Source organism: Stegodyphus dumicola, chromosome 4 (genome assembly GCF_044657685.1).
Source record: "Stegodyphus dumicola isolate Sdum_Otavi_A_Nest chromosome 4, ASM4465768v1".
In the NCBI taxonomy this organism is placed as follows: domain Eukaryota; kingdom Metazoa; phylum Arthropoda; class Arachnida; order Araneae; family Eresidae; genus Stegodyphus; species Stegodyphus dumicola.
In genome coordinates, this window is record NC_140771.1 from 168,981,252 (window position 1) to 169,003,218 (window position 21,967).

Below are 21,967 nucleotides of genomic sequence, written 5' to 3' on the forward strand. Positions count from 1 at the left end.
AGATGAGATTTTCCCGGGCGAAACGATTTTTTTAGTATTGAACATTACTTCGCAAAGCATAAATTTGACTGCGATGCCATTTTTCTGGTTATTGTAGCATTTCTTTCCTGCCTTCATCCACTTTCTTCTAACTAAAAACGGACGGATGCCACTTCATTTATTATGCGGAATGCTTCTATTTTCTCGAATATAAAGTGAAATATTATTGTCTTGTTAAAGTTCGCCAACATTTGGGAAGGGCTCTTTAGACTCTTCACCAAATTTTTCTTGAAAACGCGCTGGAAATTATGCTTAAGCATTAAAAATTCATTCTGTTTGGGAAAAATTCATCTTCTCTTCATCTTGCGAACAAGCTTTAAAGCTAACAGCATAAATTTCAGCTAAAATTCCAAGTGATTTATTACTTACAACAGTATAGGCATGTCATTCATTGAAATACTTTGCTATTGATAGCCATTTTGGGATTTTTACAATTTTTGAAAGTTTAATATACGCAATTTTTGTATCACCTTGTATAATGCTATCTAATTCTGAGTATGTCTAATCTAATCCTAAGATTACTGTTTTATATTTGTTTCTAGACATTGATTAGTTTGTAATTGTGAACTTCTATTGAATTATAGATAATAAAAGATCCTTTTAGTTATTATTAAATTATGCTCGTTGTTTGTGTAATTTATTAATTTCCGGTAGACCTGCCAAAATCTTAGCGTAAATCTTCCAGTGCGAAATTATAAATGTAAATGAATCCTAGGCTTCGAAACTTTATCGAATTTTCCTTAATTACCTAATAACCGCCAAGCAAATTTTTCCCTCTCCAGCGATAACATTATTGTTGGAATGATGGCTATATTTTGTTTGTTAAGTTAAATTTATTTTTAATGGAAAACAAATACGAAGCTATTGAATCTACTACGAAAATCGCATTGCTGTTTCCAAAAATGTTACGACGGGAGCGGTAATGGACGCGACCAAGATAAGAACCTGTGCCGTCGTTTTGCGTCTCACGTAGTTTTCCTGCATAGATGGTAGAATTTAAATGAATAAGAGATTTCTTATCTGCAGATAAATTATGTTTTAACATTTCGGTCGTAAAAAAGAATAATGAATTATGCGTAAAACTGTAGTACAAAGGTGGTATTTCAGACAAACCTTGAACAAGGATATATATGAATATGTCCTATAAACAATTACGAAATTGAAGCTCGAGTATAAGTTTATAGTATTTTATGAGAAAAATTAGTAAGATTCATGTATTCTGTTCAGTCCAGTAGTTTTCCAGATTTGTTGCTCGAAATCTTTAGGATTGCAAGAAGCTCCTCTTAAGGAGGGGTTCTTAACCATGGGTTAGATTTTATACTTTCAGGAGGGAATGCGGTCAGCAGAATTTAATTTTAGTTTATGAATATAAAAAACTACTTTTATTCAAGTTTTGGTATTTATCAATATTTTCTGTGCCTTTCTGCTGTTTATTTAACACGTTTTTATAAATTAATTTAAATCAAAATACATGTATATGTATTTTTCGAGTCTGGGAGAGAAGGGAAATGATCCTAGCAATGATGGAGAGCATTGAGCGAAAAAGGTTGAGTACCACTTCTCTGAAAGTTCCACAAATTAAGCTTTCGAACAGTTTTTGAATGATACCGTAAGTTAAATTTCTAAATTTACTTTTTGGTATTATAACTTAAAACATTTTTTTATTAGTCTGACCCTGCTTAACTAGTTTAGAAGGCAATAAATAAAATCGCTCATCGGTCCGTTTGCGTCGGAGTTCATGCATTTCTGGTGTCGTATCTACTAACTGCAAAATATAAAAGCATGCAAACTTCGAGGATTGACGAACATCTTTTTTGTCTGTTAGCTTCAGCTGCTCGACGCTGTACACTTGCCACAACCTGTACTCTAATGAAACACATTCTAAATACTTCTCTGTCTTATGTGTAAAGTCAGATTGAAGAAAAAGTGGCGGGAACTGTGTGGAATATTCCCTGGAATTTTGATTGAATAATTAAGCCCTCAATCAGTAAAGCATGTGGGATTCTAAGTCTTGTCAACCGCATCTCATAATTTGTAGCGTTGTACAGTTTATGGAATTAAGGTATTTGAAAAACGCTCAGCTTTTACACCTTTCGTCCATTACGTTATAAACGTGGTATAAGAACTGAAAAATTCGAGAGAAAGCTAAATTAGCAATTAATAACACTGAGCAACAGCGTATAGAAGCCTTGACAAAGTCATGCACAAACAACTGGTTCTCAAGATCGGTATCCGCCAATAACTGCTCGTCTTAACAGGAAGTCTACTGCTCAGCAATTAATTTCACAGTTTGCAGCCATCACTGAAACTGCTATATCACGGCAAACTGTATATTGAAGGCTTAATGAAAAAAGCCTTTATGCCAGAAAGCCAAGGGTATTTGTTCAGTCTTCGCAACAAAAGCGAGATCAGTTTAATTGGTGCAAAGAACATCACAACTGGAATGAACATGAATCGCCCCATATTCTCTTTGAGTCGTGGTTTAGTTTAATATCTGATTTTAAACATGCTTATATATCTGGAGGGAGTTAGGAACATGAAATCTTCTTTCGAATATTACGGAATGTGACCGCTTCGGTAATGTAGATATAATGGTATGGAAAGAATAATGATTGATGGATGTACGTCCTTACAAGTTTTCAATGATGTATCTGTGACTAGCCAGAAATGTCGAGATGAGATCTTACAACCTTATGCAAGACTTTTTAGAGATGCATATCTGTCTAGCATTTTATTCCTGCAACATTTTTATATCGTATTTAGTGCTCTTAAATTTTTTTGTCTTTCTATTTTGTTACGATGTTATGTTTCATTCCGTATAAGTTCAGGAAATTATAATCCACACTTTCTGAGAAAGATGTGATTTTAATGCATGTGAAGATAACTTGGACGTGAGTTAAGATTTGGTATAACTGATAAGATATCTAATTGGTAATTTTCAGAAACATCTGCAGCATTATTAATGTAATTAATAAAAAATATTTCTAGCATCATATACAATGTATTTTAATACAAAATAATAGATTTTCATAATTATGTGAATATAATTAAAAAAATGGATTTTATCCCTTTCCTTGTAACTTAATCATTTTAAATGTAAACTCATTAGATAATAAGGATTTAAAAGAAATAGTTCTTTTGCAAACTTACTTTTATCAACTGAAAAAAATGGAAAAATATATTTACAATGGAAAGTAATTGCTCTATTATATGCCATAATATAATCAGAAAACTGGTATTTCTTGACTGATAAAATGTTAACTAAAAGAAAAAATATGCGATAATTTAGAATGTAATGTGATATCGATAATCTTTATAGCATAAAAAATACTTGCTTCTATCAAAACCTATGAGTGTTTTGAATCCCTTTCACCGACAGCCCTCTTTAGTAAACCAGTGTATTAAAATCCATACGTTAAACCGTATTTAAATCGTTTCCATTAACAATATCACGAAATGTCAGAAAGGTGTCATACTCTTTTACAATAGATTTTTTTCAGGTAACCATTGTTTAAACCTAAAATTATTAAATTTGAGTATTTTCCTTTTTGGTAAGCTTCTGTAGCTCTAATCTGCGGTTCAATATCAAAGCTTTTCTGTGGTGGTATTACTTACGGAAAAGGTATTCGAAATCTTTGTGATTTCCAGTAACCAGAGATTCATTTCAATGAAATAATATATTGAGGACCTACACGCATTTTAATAGCCACAACAATATTACTTCGAGTATTATTATAACCAGCATAACCCATGTTTTTTCTAGTATATAACTCGAATAAATTTTTATAAGAAAGTCTTCCTCAAAGGTATCCTTCACTTTAATGGATTATGTAAAACACATAGATAACCGTTTGTGTGTTTTGGCATGAGCATATACGATTACGGAAACCAAAAGTCGTCATTATTAGGTATTTAATGAATAATTAGTTTTATTTCTTCACAAGTGTGTGTAAGCCAAAGTAAGGGAAAAATACAACTGTCAAAGCTCTCCATATTCTAAATATGAAAGAGTTAATATGAAGTATAGTATTTTTCTGTTTAAAAGGAATTGAGAAAATGGTTTTTATAATACTCCTTACATTTTAAGACAATCTTTAAATATGAAACATTTAATGTTTATGAATAATGATATATGATTATACATAATGTTTATATTAATTCCACGAGAATCATTTAATTGCTCAAAAGAAAAACTTCTCTTATTTTGTAATCTCCCTCTCCCGTTTCAGATCCACTAATTCAGTCGAAATCCTCACAACATTTTTTGCACTAATTAGAGCTGTATTCTTGTTGTATGAAAGATAAAACAAAGATCTTCTATAATTTGCATTGCAGATTGGCAATAGCCTTCAGAATTGGCAGTTTGATAGGGTATTTAGAATTTTGTCTTTCGTTAAGGATCACCTGCGACACTTGCGGCAGCCATTGTTTCAAAATGCCGTCGAACACTTCCCGTCTCTTTGTCAGATAACATGCGATCTTATCAGATGCAATTTAATGATATTTTCAGGAGTGGCCATAAGGATAATTTTATCTTTCCTGTTTCCTCTCGCTAAGTGCAAATTACTGAAATTAAAGTCATCAGACATCTTGGATTGTAAGGAACAGACCCACACTTCAGTGCTATGTCCCATTTCAAAATAAGCTCGAAAAGTTTGTAAATATTCCTGAGCGCTTAAGACATGATTGGTATTAATTTTGTTACTGCGACATATGGTCATAAAGAAATTTTGGTACTTGCGTATTATCGCAACCGCCTTAGTAGATATCAAATTTTCAGAATCTGCTAAACTATGGGAGTCATTCTTACAATAATCCACAGTCAAGCAACGTCGTCATTTCGATACGAGTTCTTTTTTTGTTGCGTTCCAAGTTCGAAATTTTTGCCTTAATTTTAAAATATGCGCTTGGGGGAATTCGCCAGCATTATAAAGAAACTGCGTAAAAGGTTTACAGGAATACAGAATTTTGCTACAAAATCTCTACAGCCACACTCCTGCAAAAGAAAAGCAAAACGTCGATTTTTCTTTATTTCTAAGTATTTTTGCGTAAATAAAAACAAGCAAGATAGAACGATGCGGCGCGTCGTAGAGAAATCGCATTTGGCATATAAAAAGAATTTTAAAACATATTAATAACTCTGCAGTTTATTTCTTCCTAAGAAAGTAGTTTTTTAAGTATAACTGCAATGATTACCAGTGTACTTGGATAATATCTTAAATCGTTTAATTTATGAGATGTGAAATGAATCATGACGTAAGTTTTCTTCACGCATACCCCTCCCTGCAATGCAAGTATGAAACCGTGCACGTTCATAGTGCTTGGTCAGTATATACCGCTAAGGTATCGTATGTTGTCGATACATTTGTGCTTTCTGCTCTCCGGATAACTGCTACTTGTTCTAAAAATAGCAATTTCGCAACAGTCAATCTTTGAATTATTTCCTTTTCTCTATCATATTGACGATTAGTGCATGTTCATAGTGCTTGGTCACGATCATGGTGCACGTTCATAGTGCTTGCTCAGTATATACCGCTAAGGTATCGTATGTTGTCGATATATTTGTGCTTTCTGCTCTCCGGATAACCGCCACTTGTTCTAAAAATAGCAATTTCGCAACAGTCAATCTTTGAATTATTTGCTTTTCTCTATCATATTGTCGATTAGTGCACGTTCATAGTGCTTGGTCAGTATATACCGCTAAGGTATCGTATGTTGTCGATATATTTGTGCTTTCTGCTCTCCGGATAACCGCTACTTGTTCTAAAAATAGCAATTTCGTAACAGTCAGTCTTTGAATTATTTGCTTTTCTCTATCATATTGTCGATTAGTGCACGTTCATAGTGCTTGGTCAGTATATACCGCTAAGGTATCGTATGTTGTCGATATATTTGTGCTTTCTGCTCTCCGGATAACCGCTACTTGTTCTAAAAATAGCAATTTCGCAACAGTTAATCTTTGAATTATTTGCTTTTCTCTATCATATTGTCGATTAGTGCACGTTCATAGTGCTTGGTCAGTATATACCGCTAAGGTATCGTATGTTGTCGATATATTTGTGCTTTCTGCTCTCCGGATAACCGCTACTTGTTCTAAAAATAGCAATTTCGCAACAGTTAATCTTTGAATTATTTGCTTTTCTCTATCATATTGTCGATTAGTGCACGTTCATAGTGCTTGGTCAGTATATACCGCTAAGGTATCGTATGTTGTCGATATATTTGTGCTTTCTGCTCTCCGGATAACCGCCACTTGTTCTAAAAATAGCAATTTCGCAACAGTCAATCTTTGAATTATTTGCTTTTCTCTATCATATTGTCGATTAGTGCACGTTCATAGTGCTTGGTCAGTATATACCGCTAAGGTATCGTATGTTGTCGATATATTTGTGCTTTCTGCTCTCCGGATAACCGCTACTTGTTCTAAAAATAGCAATTTCACAACAGTCAATCTTTGAATTACTTGCTTTTGTATATCACATTGCCGATTAGCTCACGGGGCATATTTTGACTCTGTTTTAAAATTACAGTATACATAAAGCAATTGAAGAAATTAAATTGTTGTATAAAGTACATTCTGACACTTTTCTTATGTTAATTCTTTCCTGTAATTTTCATACCTTTCATCTGCCTTCACCGGAAAGCAAATGGGAGCTTAAACTATAAAATCGTTGTTTAGAGAGCGCATTGTGGCAGTTTCCCAGTGAAACCTGGAGCAATGAGCCGATGTCTGAATTTGGCGAGTGAATTTCGCGTCTGTTAGATCCATTAAAAAAGTTAATGGCTGAAATTTTTCACATGCCTGTGGCTAACATTTGTTAAACTTTCGTTCTATTGCAAAATCTCCTTTTAATTAACTGTTTAATAAGTTTTAGCACTTGCTTACTGCTGAAAATTTGACCCCGTTTATTTATGAAAACGATAATTCACCGGACCGACGAAGCTTAAGCAAGTGCAGCATAATTAATGAAGATTAATATTACAACTGAATATTATAATGAAGTTTAACTTTACAAAGGAAAACCGATATGTGTTTCAGATCACACTTTAGAAACAAAACTGCGGCGTGCTACATGGCGAACCACTTTTAACACACTGGAGAGACGATGTTTGCCCCTTTGTAGTTGCTCTTGTTTTCAATGTAACATTTTGAAAACTGAAAGTTATTAACTCCTATCTCAAGGAGCAATATTTGGCAGTTACCTGTTTTCTCGTTTTTTTTTTTTTTTTTTTTTTTTTTTTTTTTTTTTTTTAGAAACACGAAAGAAAATTTTCTCGGTTGAGGTTAATGACCGAATCACCAAGGCGCAAAGAAGTCCTCTAAAACCTTGAAAGTAAAAACAAAATCCGACCTTGAGGCCTAACGAAAGCGAGTTGAAAAATTTTCGACAGAATCAATCCCTTAGCCCTGCGGTGACAGCAGTCGTGCAGTCAATCAGTCACCCTTCAGCAAGTATGGCTAGCATTACCCCTTTTCTTCTGTTGACTAAACGATAAGGCGACGGTTATGATTGCGTGTCTCCAATTTTCCCCGCTCGCCTCTGATACGGTCCGTAAGAAGACACTTTTCCTACTTTCTCAAATCCGTTTCTTGCGGCGTCCGCTCCATGAACCGGGACGTACAGTTACCTAACCTGAAGCTATTCCGGAAGCATTTGCGAAAGTAATGTGCTCCCCACGCAAGAATTTCCACTGAAAATACATATTTTTAGTAAGGAATCCGTTTCAAGTCCGTGCATGCATCTCTGAATGTTTTATTTTCAAAGTAGACACACACACGCCAAAAAAAAAAAAAAAATGTTATCCGAAAATTTCAAGTTACAGTCTTAATCTTGAAAGAAGATTAATCTTTCAAAACATTTTTAATTAAAAATGACAGATATTAAAATTTTTATAAAATATTATACAAATAACTTTCTTCTCTTTCCGCGTGAAAATATCTGATTCCTTGAAAGTGGCATCCGCTTTTTGTCCCCAGAATTCTTAAACTCAGTCACCCAGTCTACAGCACAAAAGCTTCAAATACCGCCAAAGATTTATGCAGCGGTTGCTTTTATAAGGAAATACCAATATATCTACCACTGGGCAACTCATAAAATTAAATCCTTACTGGTGAATAAAACTAAAACTCCAAAAGGTTTACATTTTTGTGATTTTCCCTTGTGTAACGCCAGTAGAAGGCAGGTTTCATTATAAAGTTGTCCACGAAGGCGCCCTTTCCCTTAATTAGATAGCACTCGAGTGCATTCCTATAATCAACTAAACAAACAAAAAAATTCGAAAAGGAATTTGTTTCAAAAACTCGTGTTTCTTTCTGCTTTTACTTTGTAGCGTAACAAGTAAACATCAAAATACTCAAAAGGTACTGAACATTAAAGGAAAATAAAGGTATAAAAAATGTATAGAGGCTTGCAATATGTCTACAAAATTTCTTCACTGTTGTTCGATTTTATTTTGAATGCAAGCAATAATGTATGCCGCAATATAATTAAAAAATTTGTGCAGTCGATATGGAATAGAATTTGAGTCAAAAATAAAACTCAGAATATGGATTATTGGAGGAGATTAAAGCAACAAGAATCAACGTAATATTCATAAATTTGCGGGGCTAGATTCGAGATTTAAATATAGAACCCTCTTTCTCAGCTGCAGAAGTGCACATGATTTTGCAAATGAATTACAAATGATGATGCATCAGTTAATTTCTTAAAATCACACCTTTTCTAAACTGGTGTTTTAGATTATGCACACATTTTGCTCTGCAATCTATGTTCGGCCTCTGAATATGCTGTTCGACTTTAATATTAAATATCTCGGTCAATTTTTGCTGTACTGTAGTCACTTTTTGCGTTTTATTTTTATAACGAATGCAAAATTTTCCTGAATATAAGCAGAGGGAGCGGAGGAATCTATAAATCACTTTCCGATTAATAGTGTTGCTTATTTTGCACTTGAAAATTTTAATATAATGCATTTCACAGCGTTTTTGAATTATGGAATAGGAATCTTTCTTTTCGGAAAGCGTAAAAACATATCTTTCAATCCGCAGCTTGTTTGTATGCCACATTTTGAAAGAAGAATAAATTTTGAAGTAGCAGACGATATTTCGCATTTCAACAAATAATCTGTTGCCAGAAAGTTTTGTTCCAATATGTTTGCTTTTTTAATTCTTTGTCGAAATCGTTCTAAAATGTGTAAACATCTTCTGTATAAAGGTATCGATACCTTTATCCGGGGACATTGTTATAAAGACATCCCCAGGAAGATTTGTTACAACAACACCATTTTGAGTGCAGAACTTGACGAAATGAAAACAATAACACTAGAAAAGTCTCTCTAAAATGTCTTGCAATGCAGCATTCCATTCAAATGATGATGCCTCCCACCCGCTACCGTTTGCCAAGCTGACATACCAGGAAACAAAAATAAGCAGTCGGAAACAGTGGCTTTTTAAACAATGGTTCTCATTTTTAAGTGATGTGCCGAGGCTAGGCAATCCGGTTCTTGTCTCGTTAGAACGCCAGTCCGAGTGGGTGCTTGGAAGGAAAATTGCTCGAAGATGGTTATCGAGGAGGTCTTCTGGCCGTGTGAAAAGTGGCCGGAAATGAAGACGAGGATTTTTCTCTCTCTTGGGAAAATGAAACTGCTTTCGTCGACGAAAGTGAAGGCGATTGTTTCGCTTTCATTTGAATTAAATGCATTATTTTATAGAGAAATAAAAGTTAAATTTGAGGTGTAATTTATAAAATATAAGTACAGTAAAATCCTACTTGACCAAACTAATGAAGTAGTGTTACTGGTAAATAAATAAGGAAAATAAAGACCGAACTGAAAAAGCCAAAAACCAGTTATCCTTAATTTGTTCTCCTTGAACATTCTTAGTGCAATGTTACTAAACTTCTTCGGATCGCTATGTTGCATTACGCTACCATGCATTTAAGATTCGCACACACTGGACTGGATTGAATTTATTACTTAAAAAAATTAAAAAAAGCGCTTATTAAGGGTCATATACACTCATGTCCATAAATGAAGGATAATTCGGAGTCACGCGGAAATCGAACTCTAAAATAAATATATCACCTGTAAAATCACTACACGCATCTTCAAGAATCATATGCAAATTTCAAGAAGTAACCAGATAACACCGATGGTACGTCACAATGACGAGAGTGTAAGAGAGTGATACATAAGGAATACAGGCAAAGACGTAAAATTGTTCGCAGGCGCTTTATAAGCATTTCAGGGCAATAACCGAATAGTTATGACACAAAGCACGCATTTGGATGATTTTTTACGTGGTAGAATTATCGGCCGTCTGGAATGTGGGCGTACCCAACTGGAAGTATCAGACGAACTTGGAATTTCCCAGAGTGTCATCTCCAGGCTTTGGCAACGATTCCAAGATGATGGTAATGTGAGTAGACGTTACAGCACAGGTCGCCCCAGAGTTACAACGCCGAATGAGGACCGGTATTTGGCAGTTACTGCCAAAAGAAACAGGCGGAGCACAGCCTCAGACCTGTCTTGTCAGCTCTCTTCAGCCACTGGTACGACAATTTCAAGGCAGACCGTGTACAGACGCTCAGGGCAGATTGGTCTATATGCTCGTAGACCTGTCAGATGCGTTCCACTTCCTGCAACTCACTGTCGCCTGCTGTAAGCCTGGAGTAGAGAGTATGCATTGTGGACACCGCAACAGTGTGCTTGTGTGATGTTTTCTGACGAGTCCAGGTTTAGCTTGCAGTCTGATTCTCGCCGGACTTTCATGAGAGCTCCAGGTATCCGTTACCACCAAGAAAACATCATTGAACGACACCGTTACGGTGGTGCAGGAGTTCTCGTTTGGGGTAGAATTATTCTGGGTTCCAGAACTGACCTGCATGTTCAAATTGGAACCATGACAAGCCAAATCTATCGGAACGTCATTCTGGAACAACATGTACGTTTGTTTCGGGGCGCCATGGGCGCACAATTTGTGTTTATGGATGACCACGCCCGTCCTCACCGTGCAAACATCGTAAGCAAATGCCTTCAATCGGAGGATATCACCCGTATGGACTGGCCAGCATTCTCACCGGACTTGAATCCACTAGAGCACGTGTGGTACATGCTTGGCCGTCGAGTTGCAGCCCGTTAAGCTCCTCCTACATGTCTACCGGAACTTCGGAGAGCATTGCTTTTTGAATGGTGTAATATCCCCCAAGATCAGATCGATAATTTTATACTCAGCATGCCTAGGTGTTGTACGGACTGTATTGCATCGTCTGGGAAACATACAATGTATTAACAATCATACCAACCATGTAATATTGGTTTTTTGTAAATAAGTTTTTTTTTTTTAATTTGCTCCAGGGAGAAAAAATCGCTAGTTTTTTTAATATTATCAAACATATAGCATCATTTTTTGCTCTTTACCCCTTTTGTTTAATAAATAAGCTTTACAAATAAGTCAAATGTGTTTTGCTTCTAACTCTTCCTTTGCCTGATTTTGCATTATCCTGAATGTATGGACATGAGTGTATATGTAAAGAGGAGAGAGTGTTCGTGGTGAATTGCCTGAGAGAAACTGACTTACATTCACGCTCGCATGGGAGGAAATCACCCATCCGCTTTTAGAAATGTTACTACTAAGGGCAGAGTAACAGCATTAATACCATACTTTCTTCCCTAACATTTTAGGGACAGGCTCTGAAATTTCAAACATATTCATGTATTTTTCTTTGCGTTCAGAACCAGGTCCGTGAAGTCGGTAGGGAAAGTCACCGACTCCAACTCCTGGAATTTTAAAGACTCCGACTCCCTCATATATATTTATATATGTAAACGTGTACACATGTGTTAGAGCTTTTTTTTTTTTTTTTTTACCATATAAAAGAAGTAATAGATGCTACAGAAAAAAAAATGATGGCATAGCAAATTATTTATATTAATTAGCATTTATTATGAAAAGGAAAAAGTTAGTTATTTCTAAGAAACAGTATAGCTTCAAGATCTTCTTTGTTGGAGGGTAGATCCGATTTGATAAACTTTGAGCTGAGAAGAGTCTTTCCTCATTTACTTGAGGAAAAGCTGTTACTGTTAGGGCTACTTCTATTAACTTTTCAGGATAGATTTTTATAAGTTCTAAAAGAGGTGTCTTGCAAGCGCTATCATATTTCTCTATTTCTTCAAAGGCCGTGTAGAAATCTCGTTTGTATTTTTTCATTTTTATATCTAAAGGCTCTTGGTTCTTTATTTTCATTCGTTTTGCCTTAGTCTTTTCAATATTATCCAAAACTATTTCTCAAAATCTAATTCATCACTGGAACAGGATGATAGAGACTCAAATGCAATGTCTGCAGTTTGACTGTCCTCATTCGAATTGTCTAATCGTTTTGAGAATAATTTCATTCTTAATGAAAGTTCATAGATGGCTTTCTTCTTTCGTAGATGGCCTTTTTAATTTGTTCGTCATCCAAGAAAATTCAGTGTTTCGGATCTCCATATATTGAACCCAGCAAGATGTCATTGTCTAAAAAAAATAGTTTCTCTTTTCTTCATTGAAGAAATAATTCCTTCTGCAATAAACCCGCCATTTCAGAAAGAACAAACATCACATTCTTCCATTCTCGCCTCCTGTCAATTCTTCAGATTGCAGCTTTTTTGTGTCTATATACGGTGTAGAAATTAGTTGCCAATTCTGCAAGAGCATTCCACAGTCTTTCTGTTAGTGAAATATTAGGGTTATCTACATCTTCTAAAAAAAGTTCTTAATTCTAACAACCTCTTAATCATCAAATATGTACTTCCTTATCGCCTTTGCTTGATCAATAATTGCTCCTTTTCCTGCTCGGCTCCTAAGAATGGCATCAATTTCGGGAGTTCTTGCTGCTTACTTAAATTTACCAGTGAAATTTGTAACTAAATGAATCAGTTTAATCACTAATGGCAAATATCACATCCATCCTCCTCCCTTTTCTATTTTATTAATATGTCAATAAAATAGAAAATAACTCTTTATTAATGTATATAGTCTATAAATAAAAATAACTCAGCTGGTCATTAACTTTTTTTCAATTCATTTTAATTTCATTTCAGATTCAAACTGTCCAACAAAAACTGGAGTCGCAGTCGACCTGTTTTAGCGACTCCAGCTTCGACTTCTTTTACCCCAAAATCTGCCGAATTCCGATTCCACGACTCCGACTGGAAGCCCTGTTCAGAACGAGCTTCTCTATATAATAAAATGGATTCATCCGTGTAGTAATTATTTTCGTCTTCCTAGCAAATACAAACCTTCGCAAATTGCCTGGAAAGGGCACGCTGAACCTTTTTTCTAACTGTTGAACGTTATGCTAGCCTAATACAACAACTAACCCATCTCAATGAAGAAAACACAAACCGATAGTCAGTCTGCGATTTCGCTGATTAAGTTTCGCAATTCACCTTCTCTAGTTATTTATGGATGATTTCAGGTACAAGGAGTAGTAGAGACAACAATAAGAAAGGGTGACATTCAAGGTACAGAGAAGTATAAATGACGATATTTGGTTAAATATTACACTGTTAATATACTGTGTATGTAGGTTTTCTTTAAAGAAATAATATTGTGATAGTTACCTGTAGTTTATCCATGAGTATCTTTCTTTTGTTTTATGTTCTTACTGTAACTGCGTCCTTCAGAAATTAAATTATTCGCATATTTTTTCCTCTCTATTTTCGGATGATAAAATTAATGAATAAAAGAGGGAGAAATACCAGACAAAATACCGTACATCTTGCTCACGATCAGTTCTAAGAATAGTGCCATTCTGCGAAACATAAAGATCTTGATTTTTTTCCCTTTCCGGATGTAATCAGTGCGTAACTGTGAAAAATGGAGAAATTTCAGAATAATGAATACATTTCTTAATGATTCTAATCTTTTATTTTTAACACTGGCTGCGCCTAACATGGTGGTTGGTGAAATTATAAATATGTATAATGATTTTAAACGAGTTTAGGTAATGTCATTTCACGAGTCCAACTATTAAGTAAGAATGAGAGATAAAAAAAACTTCGTTTATTACCTTTAAATCGCTTTCTTTGTTAATAACAGATTAAATTTGAGAGAAAAATTAAATCTGTTACAGTTCATTAACTGATGCATGAAAGATAAGAATATTTTATACCCGGCCAGTGGCAACACCTTTCTCTTAAATAGATTTTTTTATTAAATTTGAAAGATGAATACCATACGCTTTGTCGAGTGGCAACACCTTACTTTTAAATCGCCGAGTTTAATAAAAATATTAAATTCCCACAAAATATTTTTAAAAAATATTCAGAATTCAAAAATCGGTCTTCAAGGCGTATACTCTAGTGGAAAATTATGTGTGGTTAATATATTACAACGCGAAAAGTATTCATACCTACAGATTCTCCATTATTTAATAAAAGAGTAGTAAATATCTGTATTTACAGTAATTTAAAATATATTTAAGTTATACTACTTCCAACTAATTTTATGAATAATTGTAGTATTCTTGCAATTAGCAAAAGCTTTTCCTAGAGACACAATTTTTTCTTTGATTCTGAAATAATCTTTTTAGTCCAAAGTGGGTATTTACCCAGAAGGACTATTAATTTCGTTTTCCCATTTTCCAGCCATTCACGATAAGCGTTGTTTTAAATTGTTGCCCTGTATTATGTTTAAAGAAATTAAATAATGAAGAATCTGCATGAATGTATGTATGTTTCTCGTATTGTGATAAAACAACTATACCTAGAGCCATCAAAGTTTGAATAACGTAGTCTACCATAGAATATGGACATGTGGAAGACCTAATTTGAATTTGAAATTTGTTTTATTATCGATGTCATATTTTGTAACACTTAACGAATTTTTGATTAACAAACTCAACGATTTCAAAGCGAGCAATGGCAACTTTATGGAGGAAAAAAAATTATCTCCAGCGCGCGAGACTCCGTATCGAAAATTCCAAAATATGCTCATTTTAAAATTATTTTGCGGTATTGCTCTGTTGAACTGATTGTTATGGTTTGAGTAGGTAGAACAAGATATTTAATGAATAAAGGTAACACTTAAAATGTTTTAAAAAAAAAGCCTCTTCGGACGTAATTTAAACTCTGAAATCTTTCAGATCATTCTATGTTGTAGCCTGTTGTAGTCAGATGACATCGTCAGCAAAAATGCTTTGCTGGTGATTCATAAATGCTTTGACTCTGAAACCTCTAGCTTGAAGTTGATTATTAAGGGCCTTCCTTCAGTGATCTGTTATATTGAATAAAAAATTTATAGTATGCAGTCAATTTACAATTATCCTCGGCGAATTAACCTGCTATGTCTATTAAAAAAATGTCCATCGCGGAACGGCGAAAAAATTGCAGTTACAAATCGTTATCGTAAAACCTGTCAACTTAAATAACAAAAAAGGAGAAAAATAAATTACGCCACAGAACTCATTTATTTGAGATCAGTTGCCATTGGCTGATATTTTCTGAGTATTACTATTCAAACCAAAATATTTGAGATCTTCACGAACGAACTAGTTGCAACGAATGGTAAATAATGAAAATATACATTTTTATTAGCCCATTATGGGCGTTAGTCTCGAAACGGCATTTTGCAATGAATCACTGAAAGAGTTGAATTACTTTTCAACGTGTTGCCACCAAATTATGATCGCCCAGTTCTATATTTAAAGAAATTAAATAATAAAGAATCTGCGTGAATATATGTACTGTTTCTGGCATTGTGAAAAAAAAAACGGTACCTAGAGCCATCAAATTTTGAATAAATTAGTCCTTCGTCCGAATATGAGCACATGGAAGGCAGAATTTTTAATTTCGAATTTGTTTTATCTCTTTCATATTTTGTAAAATTTTAACGGATATTTTATTTACAAACGCAACGATTTCAAAGCGAGCACTGGCCAAAATGTACAGAATTAAAGATTATCTCCAGCGCGCAGACTGTCTGTCGGAAATTCTAAAGATATGCTGTTTTTATATAGTTTGCGATTTTGCTGTTGAATTGAAATTTCTATGTCGTAAGTGCCAAGAATATGATATTTAATAAATAAAGCAAACGCACAAAACGTTAATAATAAGTAGACAAACATTTTTGCTAGCCATCCACTAAGGAAACTGAACACTGATATAATGAACTAAAAAAGCAGGAAAAAATATTAAAATGCTTGCCAACACTTAACACTGCATCGGTAGTTACAAATGTTGTTAAATTAAATATTTTTTTAGATTTTGCTGTTGAATTGCATATGGCGTTACGTGTGAAGAAAATGCTTAATAATGAAGCTAAAAAGACAAACCAGTTGGGTCAGCAGGAGCGAGTGCAGCAGCAGGCAGTAGACTGCGAGCTCAGCGAGAACGTAAAAAAACTTTAACAAACCCTTTTGGGAAACCGTTAAAAATCTGAAACCTTTCAGATTATTTTTAACTGAATTTCAGTTGCACAAAAATCGCCTTGAAACCAAGTTGTGCTGTTGCGATTTTAACGATTTTTTTTCTTTACTGGATAGGGCAAGGAAGATTCTTTACCACAGTAATTAATACACTGAAGTATATATATATATATCTTCCACTGCTTATAATAATGTTGCAAACATTCATAAAAATTATCAATGGGATATATTCTAAATTTTAACTGGCTTTAAACGTAACAACTCAGCTAATTTAAAATATTAAAGATTTAAACTGTAGATAAATGCATTTATTATTTTTAAATCGTTCACTTTGTTAAGTAGAACAGCAACGGCCGAGCAGTAAGATAAATGAACGCTGGTAGTTTGACCCGGGTTCAACTCCCAGAGAAAGGTGCTGCTTGCATTGGAGTTCTTTCCATATGTAATGTGGATACTACAAACCAATTTCCTTCAGGTCGTCGATGAAAACCATCCTTCCTGTAGCCCTTGTGTTTTGCTATAATCCAAATAACGTAATATTTTGCTATTACGTAGTTTTAGATGTAAATTAATGATCGGATTTTTTCCGTTATAAGATAATACGCGCCAAATAATTTTCTTTCGAAAGGTACGTGGGGCAACTTGATATTGTGTAACTAGTCTTTCTTTCTTACTTATCTGAATGCGTCTAAAAAGGCATACATAAAGGTAAAACCCCGTTTGAACAAATCTTAGTTGATATTGTTGCCTATAACTGTGTTCTTGTTTCCAAAAAACGTATTGTCAACAAAAATCTTTTAAAGTATGTCATTCTCATTTAGTTTTTTGTTTATCGAAATAACTAACTTAAACGGCGTATTTCTTATGTTCGGAAAACTTTTACGGCCATGTTGACTTAAAACGGAAAAGAGCCGAATGATCTTATATCCCCTCAAATGGCAAAACTTTTTAAGTCGCGAATATTACGCTGGCATGCTGTAATGAACATAAAATAGCAATGCAAAAATGTGCTTGGACAACATTATTTGCCAAAGGCATGCCGAATGTCAAAAACAAAATGGGGACGACTGAAAATTTAATTTATTTTGCAGCACAATTAAATGCTAAATGAATTTTTGCTTAAACGTCATCCACTAGAGGTGTTTCAGGCAGAAATGTCAACAATTTTATCACTTTTGTCACTTGTGTATGCGTAGATAAGGGAAATATGAGACCTGCTTCCTTTTCAACTTATCTGGGGCTTACAGAGGGAGAGATCGGTGTCCGGGGCAAAGTGCGGAATGCGATCTGGAGCAAAAATGTGCGGACGTTGTTTGCTGACGAGAAATGGCCATCAGTGATTTATGCTTATCTGGATTTTGCTTTACTGATGTGAATCATCATCCGTGTTTTCCAGAAAAATCTCAACAAAGCGAACCGTTGAAATGCTTCACGAATTTTCCTCATTTGTTCAAATAGCGACATACCAATGGCTAAAAAAAATAATAATATATATATAACATAAGCATTCAGTTAAATCTTGTTAAATAATTAGTGGACTGAAAGTAGAAAAATATTTTGTATGTAAGCGAGATAATACATTTCGTTGAGGCTGCTTCACCTAATCGACGTGACTTTAAATGAGGTGAAGGTATAGTTCAAAACACTAAGTCGTTTTTGCACGTGGTTGCGATTTTGTTTTCCGTCAGAATGGCAACAAGCTAGTGATACCAGCTGTGAATAATTTGTTACTGTCTTTTAAAACTCATCGAGTCTTTTTAACATTAGAAGCAATAGTGTTCAACTTAACTAAACACGGGTCACAAAGCGTTTTATTTCTAAGATTGGAATCCGACCTGCCGAGTATTGTAGAATCCCTTTTAATCGGCATCAAGGGACCTCCCCGATTCTGGAAAGAAAATTTTTCCGATAGCTGTATATATATCACTAGAACTTTAATTGTTCATGTTTTGTAATGTCATCTGTAAATATTCCAGCACTCGAAATCCGTCGGTTTCTCCTCCTCCTCCTCCTCCCCCCCCGCATACATCAATTGCAATTAAATAGTATCGAAAATTATACAAATTTAAAATTAAACACACACACTATTTTATTTTTCCCGAAAAATGTCAAAGAACATTTTAAAATGATACCCCTTTTTCAGTAAACGCTCCGATTATTTCATCGTCATCTTGGCAGAACGTGATGGAAGCAGAATTGTCTACTTCCAACCAAATCTGCTTCACTAATACTAATCTTCTTCGTATATATAACAAAATCCAAGATATCAGCCACAGACGCCGAACGTATTTTAAAACCAACAGTATCTTCGCCACTCGACTCGTCACATACAAATATGATTATAGGCCATAATTTACGCCAACAGCAACGTAACATATTGTTCATTACATCTTCCCAGGCCAGAGACAAAGTAAAGTCACGTCTTTCAGTGTAAATTGTTTCTGAAAATCATGGACACCTGCCTTACACATTGACGTAGAAGTTTACACATTGATGTAAGGTAGAAAGAAAGGTGAAAGGGTAGATAGTTCATCTTTACATTCGAGGTAACTCCTTCGTCCATTGGTTGGATGCGGCTTTTTACGTTAAGCGGCAGAAACATAGCATAAATGTTTTCTATGTCTAAATATCCAGATTGCTTGCCAAAGCCTTCGAAAGGACCTTAGCCCACCAGCGGCCGAGCGGTAACGTCACTGAACACTATTAGTTCAGTCCGGGGTTCGAATCCTGCGATCGAGCTGGCTGCATAGGCGTTTTCGTAGTTTTTTCCGTGTATAACGTATATACGAGCCAGTTTCTCTTAGAAAATCCTCCACGAAGGCATCCCTCCCATTAGGCAGGTAGCCCTCGAGTGCTTTGCCGTAATCAATTAACGAAAATAAACAAACGAAATCAAAAGTGCTGCAACTTTTACATTGCCCATTAGAAGATCTACTATCTGAAATTTTAAAATCTACTGTCCTATCTGAAGTTAAAAAATAAAGTGCGAGGGTGAAAACCAAATATAGGACGCATAGAAAAACAAAATAAGAAAAAAAAAACTAACAAGAACTGCAGTTTTGGTCCTTATTACAAAAAAAAAAAAAAAAAGATAGTGGGGTAATTCTCAAAGTAACCATAAAAAATTTTCCGACTTTCGTAGTATTGATTTGTTAACAATAGAAAGGTCCTTAAATGTAAAAATTGAATGTCCCTCATTAAAATTTTAAATTTTAAAAGCCCGGGACTAAGTAATGCATGAAAAAAATTCTGCCTAACAGAAGGTCTTACCATTATACGGTACAAAATGGAGGTTTTAAAGATCTTCATATTAATATAGCATTCTTTTCTCCATTTAGCGAAGTTTTTACTATCAAATATTCTATACAGACTCCTATGGTATGATTGCTTATGAGTAACTGAGTGAATAAAACCTCTGAATACTGATAATTTCCCTCCAGATCAAATCCAGCGACGGTGCCTGAAGTAAGATAAAGTTAATTTATATTGGTTAATATACTGACATAAAGCAGACGAGAGTTATTTATTTAAGGAAAAGGATGCCTTCGAAAAGTTCTAAGGAAAATTAACTCATAGGGAAGTTTGACTCATGAATCTCGTTACACATGGAAAAAACGACGAAAACACCAGTGCAGCCAGCCCATTCACCAGGACGTGAGCCGAATTCGAACTACCAGTGTTCAGTGATCTTGTCTGCTTGGCCCCGATGGCCCCGATGATGCCTAAAACATTTCATTTATTTTTCAGTTGACAAAAGTGCCTTGCAAAACAGATTTGTATCCGTTAAGTCAGCATTATACCAACTATTGGTAGTATGTGTTCCAAATCATCGCCTGACCTGTTACCAAGTCGGTTAAGGCTGCTGGATACTGAAATTTCGACCCAGGTTTATGTTCAGGAGAACGAAGGGGCTGCATGGTTAGTTTTCATGGCTTTCCCTTGTGTGTAAAAATGTGAATACTAGACAGTTTCTCTTAAAAAGCTCGCCACAAAGGCATTCTTCCTCTTAGGCAGATAGCCCTGGTACTTTACAATATTCAAATAACCTAATTTGTTTCAAAGCACGACCGACGGAAAACACGTTCAGGAAGACATTTCGATTTTTGTCTCTAAGAAAAAGGGAAAAATTCTGTCATCTCCCAAATGCACTGAAACTACTTCAATCAGTTAACGCTAATAAAGCTTACTTTCTTGATTATTAAGTATTCTGTTTAGATCAGCGTCATTGTACGAAAAATGATTTGTAAATTAATGTGCTATTCAAGAATAAATGAGTAGCTTCTTACACAAAGTCGTTTATGGCACGAAAATAGTAGTTTCTCAAAGGTTTCAACCCAACATTACTTTAAATAATAACTTTTAAAAGGCAAAATATTCTTATGTGAGCTTAATGCGTATTCTTACATTGCATTAAAGTTCACCCGTGGCTGAGTGGACGAGAGTTGAATACTAGTAGTTTGCCCTGGGTTCAATTCCAGGCAAACGGGCTGCCTGCTCTCGCATTTTCGTGGTTTTCTTCATATGCAACATAGATTAGAGCCCGTTTCCCTTAGCAATTCTTGCCCTTCCCTTAGGCTAGTAGCACTTGCATGCTTTGCTATAATTAAATAAGCCAAGCCAAACCAATCGCATTGCTTTAAGGATTCATTTTAAGTTCCTTCCACACTTTTGGATCTATTTAAAAATTATTGAATAAATTGAAATTCAAATTGTAAAAAGTATAAAATTTACGTGCTTTGTAGGACATTAAGGATATCTATGAGATACAATAAATAAAACATTGTAAATCCTCACGATATTCCTAATTGTCTCGTAATGACCGTTTGAGAAGTAATCTGAGGATATGCCCGGTCTATAGTAAATAAGTACATCATAAATCCTCACAACATGCCTTACCGTTACGATGACCAGAAGAGGAGATTCTTAGGATATCCCTGAGAGGTAGTAAGTGAGACTTTCATTTCTTCACAAAATCCTCATACGTCTTCGTGGAGTTCTAAAAAGGTGGTCCTGGGGATATATGACATTTAGTTATCGGAAGGATGCATTTGGGAGATCAGGAGATATTCCGAGATGTTTTGAGGATATACGGGGTGATCATGAATAGCATCCTCAAGATAGCCGAAGGAGATTTTTGCACTATTACCGTAACTACGAACGCAAGGCTTGTTACCATTTAGAAACATCTTTTCAAATTTTTTGTAGACTTCTTAATAACGAAATCTTAATAATAATCTTTAATAAAGTGTGTAACTGATATAATTTGAAATACAGTGCATTAAATAGGCAGTATTACGAACGAACATAACAATACTACCTCAGTTTATAAAAAGTTCTTCATATGTACGCCATATATTGCGTATATCGGTGCAGAATTATTTGAATTCTCCCCCTCCCGGTCCCACGCTTATTAGTATAGACTTTCATGCATTAATATTATAGGGCAACTTCAAAATATGGCTACACTTTTTATGACATTTTGTTTTGTGACTGAAATATTATGACTAGGGGTAATGAAATGG

The 21,967-nt window shown here is 34.8% G+C and overlaps 1 protein-coding gene across 1 annotated transcript in view; it reads left to right on the forward strand.

Moving 5' to 3' along the window:
* The window catches only part of LOC118199495 (uncharacterized), a 99,962-nt gene that overhangs the window by 45,909 nt on the left and 32,086 nt on the right, over positions 1 to 21,967 (forward strand). The gene's annotated exons all lie outside the window — the stretch shown is intronic.